The 6000-nt window shown below is 38.7% G+C and overlaps 1 protein-coding gene across 7 annotated transcripts in view; it reads right to left on the bottom strand.

Annotated features, from left to right (window-relative positions):
* Positions 1-6000, bottom strand: part of B3GALT1 (beta-1,3-galactosyltransferase 1) — a 195447-nt gene that overhangs the window by 188797 nt on the left and 650 nt on the right. The gene's annotated exons all lie outside the window — the stretch shown is intronic.

Raw genomic sequence — 6000 nt, forward strand, 5'->3', positions numbered from 1 at the left:
TCCTTTGCAGAGCAGATTCAAGGTGTTGTGAATCATCTGTTTTTGTTTGTTTGTTTTACTGGGGATGCAGTGGGGAAGAGTTCTCTTTGACCAGCTTAACATGCTGAAGGGCTCCTGCGGAGGGTCTGCTGCATGCTAGCATCCGCACAGCAGGGGAAAGTGGATCRTGCACCTGGGAAAAAGGGAAGACGGCAGGATCATCCCAGACTGTAGTCAGTCACTTATGCTGCTGTGAAACCACATTTATTACTAAGTAATACCAAGTAATAATGYAGCACACTAATAATAAATTTCTAATATTTCTTTAAACATCACCCTCGATGCTGTTTGCAATGCAGCAGATCTAAGTGACATGCTCTGAATATCAAATGAGTAGCCTGTTTTTGAACAAGGAACATGATGAAACCTTTTTATATGTGGGCTTCCAGCCTGACCTCTAATAAAACCAGAGAAGGGGAGGGAAGCGATAAGGCGAGGGGAACTATGCATACTACTACTACGTTATTGTGAAATGTAGTTCACAGATGAGAGGTGATTAATTAGATGATATTGGAGTTGAGACTGGGGTGCAGTGAGTCAGTAGAGAGGCTAGGAAAGAATTAAAGTTATTTGAGTAAACATCATTTCAAATTCTTATGTTTTTTAAAAGCTTGTTTGGTAATAATTAAGCATACTTTTAACAACAAGCAATGTGGATCAAGTGTCATATACTACCATTCTCATGTCCACATGCAGTGCCGTTTGATTAAGTGCTATGACTGGCACCTTTATAAGTTTCTTTCCTTTTATCTGTTTGAGGTTTCTCAAGAGATCCTTAAGCTGTTATTCTCCTGAGCTCATGTTTGCTGAAGTCAAAAAAAAAAAAAAACAAACCTCGATTTTTATGTTCAAGCCATTTTTAAGATCTCTGAACACTAACTGATTTACCACAGCACTTTTATCACTCTCAGCCACTAGATGACACATGAAAAAACTCAGAAGGAACAATACTGTTGGCAAAATTAGAATAGAGATCAGAAAGTCCCTTGGAGCATGGAACTCATGCCATTCTGATGGCAAGGAACTCCAGAAGCACCTTACAAAATTCAAAGAAAAAAAAAAGATGACAAATGAGCTTCAATGGAGATAAATATAGGCTAATACACCTAAGGAAAAGTAGTCTAAATCATACATACACCACGCTGACAAACACATCAGCAAAAAAGTCTAGGAGACACTATTGACAGATCACCAGAATTATCGGTTCTTTGCTCAGTAGCAATCAAAACAGCAACCGAACATTGGGCATCATCAAGAGCAGCATTAAGAACAAGACAGAGGAAACGTATACAATCCTGGTGCACCTATGTCTTGAGTACTGTGTGAAATTCTCATCTCTGTATCTCAAGAAGGAGAGATGAGAGTCAGAAAAAGGTAAATCAGATGATCAGGAGGTATGGAGTGCCTGCCTGAGGAAGGCAGGCTAAAGAGGYTCTTCAGTTAGGGGAGAAGGCTGAAGCAGCACATGGTAAATCAAACCATGAAGACGGTGAATAAATTAAATGCACAACTTTTGTTTGCTGAATCCTCTGATACTRGAACTAAGGGACATTTAATGAAGCTATTAAGAGATGAGTTTAAGAGAGATTGAAGAAAATGCTTTACACAGCTACAAGGGAACTTTYGGAACATGCCACCAGAGGAGGTTGTGAAGGCAGGGAGCATCAGCAAGTTTGGAAAAAAATAATAGACTAGTTTTTAGACAATAGGCCCATAAATGGATTCTAAAAGCACTAGGCAGGGATATACCTACCATCAATAATAGAGAAACTATGCTTGCTAGGAGAATACAAGAGGACAAACTGCAGAAAGTGGCTCAACTTGAGCGCTATACCTAAACAGCATCTCTTAATGCCGCTGTCAGACAAATTCTGGGTTTGAAAGCCCACTGGTCTGACTCAAAACAGCTTTTCTTCTGTTCTTGCAGTCTTAGCTTCAGTTTTCTCTAATACTGTCTGCTAAGCTCTTGCGCCAAAACACAAGAGTTCACACCACYGCTTCTCATCTGCTATGAAAGATGCACGTCAGATTTGAACACCACTAGTATTTAGTATACTTTCTAACACATAACATCTTATGTTAAATAATAAATTAGTAGTATATCTTTTAAAAAGATCCAGAAGGAAATACTTGAATTACTCCACCCAGTGTGACTTCCCTCCCCTCCCAGTGCCACAGATGTTCTTCCACAGCAGGATCAGCTCTTTAAGTGAAAATGTAGCCACCTGCTGAGGAACAAAAGAAACAAACATCAACCCCTTAAACAATGGCGCTGCAGAATAGCTCAAAGGCAGACAAAGTTAAGCACGTAAGTCATTCACATCACATTTTTACTATGGCAAATTTCAAAAGGTCCTAAGAGTTGAAACTTAACAGTACTTGGGTAGCAGTCTTAAAATCCTGTGTGAAAGCTACTTCATATATGGCATTCCCCACTCTTCCCTTTTAGGAAAACTATTTGTAACTGAAATGAGACACTGATTGAGATATTTTGAGGCTACTGATAATATAGAATATCTTCTGCAAAGTGAGAAGGTATGCAGTTCACACTCCACAGGAAAAAAAAAAAAAACTCTGGCTGTACAGAATTAATATCTGGTTTCAGTTGTACAAGTTCACTCACTTCACTCATCATTAGCTCCCTCTCTAGTATATGGTAATTTGTTATTATATAGAAGAAAAGAATATATACTTATTTGATAAATATATGTAGTGATATGCTACATATATTAACTAATTTACACATTTGCATTCTTACAGAAATAAAAAAAGTTCTGTTTTGATGAGTAACTATTGCAAATATTTAGGTGTCTCCCAGTATTTGGGGAAGTTGGACTAAGAACTGCAAAATTGAGAGCGTAGGAAGGTCAAAAAAGAGATGGTGTTCTCTTCTCCTCCCCCCCCCCTCCCCACTGCACCTGCTAAATATCTAGGAATTTTATGTTTTCAGTAGTGGTACAAGAAAAGGAGCATGCTTGTAAATGAGACTCATCATTCATTATCACAACTTGTCCATGATTGTATTAGTACTACCAACAAGTAGGCTCAAAGAGACTCTGTATGTCTTTTCTTTCTCCTGGATGAACTCTAGGAAACTCTAGGTGGCTGTCAGCCACCAACACATCTGCAGCCTGCACAGCTCTGCTGAAATTTACTCTTGGCTGACTGTCAGTCTGTCAAAAAACAACTTGCCCATCTTCACCTCTCTCCCTCTGTTACTCTGCTCAAGAGCTATGTCCTCTGCCTCAGGAGCTGATTTTTTATGTCCTATTTAAGAGCATCTTTTGTTAACTTCATTGGAAAGCATTCGCAGAAAACACAGGAGCTGAAGAGGAGCAATCTYGAGCACTCATTCACGTAAGCCTATGGCAGCATTACACAGCCGCAGATACTATCACCATATTTGCAAACATCTGAAGCTTGCTAGTAAGTGACAAAGGGAACACTCAGATGTGGAGGCATTTTATATTTCTGTTTATCTGGAACTCTACAGAGCTTCCATACATCAGCGTTCACAGTCACTGTGTTTGCTGGAGCTTGTACRAACAGCTACAAGTCAGTATTTTAACTGCAGTTCAAAACCAGCATTAGCTTTTCCAAAAGATCGTTCTACCAGCTTACATGATCTAATGCAACTAGAATGAGACACAGCATTCATTCATCTTTCTATGATCTTCTAGCAGCTCTTCGGTAGTTCAACTAAATGTACATTTAGTCTTATTTCTAATGGAAAATGATGGATGTTTCCCCTAGCTGAATCAAATAATTTTCCAACTACTTGTGGCAAATTACATCACCCATTTTCAGTACTATGACATCCATCTTTTTTATGCAATTAAATAGGCAACAGGTTGGAGAACATAACTTGATTAATTGACTGCTTCAGTTCCAGATTTCATCTTATTACATATATTAATATTTCCCTGTAAAACATATTACTACAAAAGCTGATGAGGAAAATATCAGATATTTTCTTATGATCATCCTTCTAGTTGGGACGCTTATAAATCCACTTGTTTTATATAAAAGACTACAAAAAGCAAGCTAACRGTTTTGAAATTTCACCGTTCTCCTCTAGCTTTATGTAGATATGAACATTATATAACTATCATTATAGGAACATTAAGTCTATATCTGATGAATATTTTTGAACAAGTAAATACCTAATAATGTTATTCACTTATAGCGATAGGATTATCGCTGCTCCAAAAAAAATGTCATTACTTATTAACAAGCAAAGAAAAGGAGAAATTGCCATTGAATTTAGCACCTTTCTGAATAAATGTAATTGGACTGAAATATTCTGGTCTTTTGGAAGACGCTTCCTGTGAACTATAAGRAAAAAAAAATGTAGGAAAAAAAAGAAAAAAGAAAAGCTGATGCAGTGAGTTCAGAGGCATATACTGTCTTGCAAGCATATTCTCTTGAGAACAATCCCAGTGAAATGAATATCAGGAATAAAGACTACTCATGTGAAGAAGATTCTGCAGATTACACATTTATAAACGGAATATTTAGATTAAAATCTGGTTTTACTCACAAGGGAAAAAAAACAGCTTTGTATTTTCAGCCTGTAGGCTTGGCAAAAAAAAAAGAAACTGTTTATACCTGCCACAAAAACACCACAAAATTCGACCTTCTTTCTCCTTAAAAAGCATTTAAAGAAAACAGAGGTGAGGTATGAGGCAGACTGGCACAAYTGAGCATCTCAGACACTGTGTCATGGCTGTGTGCAACCTACTTGTATCAGGGTTTCTCTCTGCCCTAGGCACCTAAGTTAACCTAAAATACTCTTTGACATCAACTCCAGTAACTAAATATTTTCGRAAAACTAGTTTGCCAATATGACCACATTTTGTTGGGTATATTTGGGGTCAGTGATACATATGAATGGCTGAGGAAATTTTGGTTTCTTGTTCTGTAAATAAGGATATTTTGGAATAAATATTCAGAGACAGAATAGTATTATCTTGTGTCTGTTACAAATTCTACACCTTGGATCTTTTATGCTTACTAGTATCTCTCTACTCAGCCWTAAAACTGGATTTCATCTTTCCAAAGAAAAGCATATATTTGTGATAATCGAGTTTACATCAGCTACTCATGTTTACCATCCATCACATGATTTTGAAAAATTCCGAAAGCATCGTGATTAAAAACATTTTTATAACTAAAATAATGTATCAGAATTCTCTGAACCAAGAAAGACTGAACAAAATCAATACACTCCTGGRAAGTGGAGAAGCAAGATCACAGCTAGGAGGAAAAAAGAAAGGAAAAAAAAAACTCTTCAAATGCAATTACCTTGATTTTTCCTGCAGACCACATTAAGCATTTTCTTAATGTTTAAAGTGCCCAACCCACCACRTGGAAGGTAATCAAGAAACAACAACAACAACAATCATCTTTTCAGTTGTTAATTTTGGATGCTCTATCGTTTCCTTCTGAATCAATGTCAAAACTCTTAGCTTCCACCACTGCAGGATAAGGTCCATCAATACAAAGTCTGTCCATATCCTAACAAATGCTTGAGATACTATGTTCAAGACTTCGAACGCTTACATTATATCCATAAAGATCATTAAAGATCATTATTTTCCCTAAATTAGCAGGATGTGACGATATTTTAAAGCCCTCCAACTCCACCTTCAATGACAAAGAGCGAAGCAGGGAGGGGACCAGCGAGAAGGACTACACGCAGGTAAACGGCATTTCGCCTTTGCGATTCCTCCGTCTCAGTAGCCACCGGTCATGTTTCAACCGCCAACGCTGCACTCGCTTCCTACCAACTTTTCTTTGAACTCGCTGTTTTAACTTCGCCAAGACAAAGTGCAGAGCCGGAACGAGCCGCCCCGTCTCCCCCTCCGCGCGGGCGCGAGGATCCCGAGGGCCCCGCCGTGGCGCCCGCCGGCCCCGCGCCCTTCCCACGCGGGACGTGGCCGCCGCCGGGGGCGCCGCCCT

This window comes from Rhea americana, unplaced genomic scaffold, assembly GCF_003343005.1.
Source record: "Rhea americana isolate MKP2758 unplaced genomic scaffold, rheAme1 scaffold_12, whole genome shotgun sequence".
NCBI classification, from domain to species: Eukaryota; Metazoa; Chordata; class Aves; order Rheiformes; family Rheidae; genus Rhea; species Rhea americana.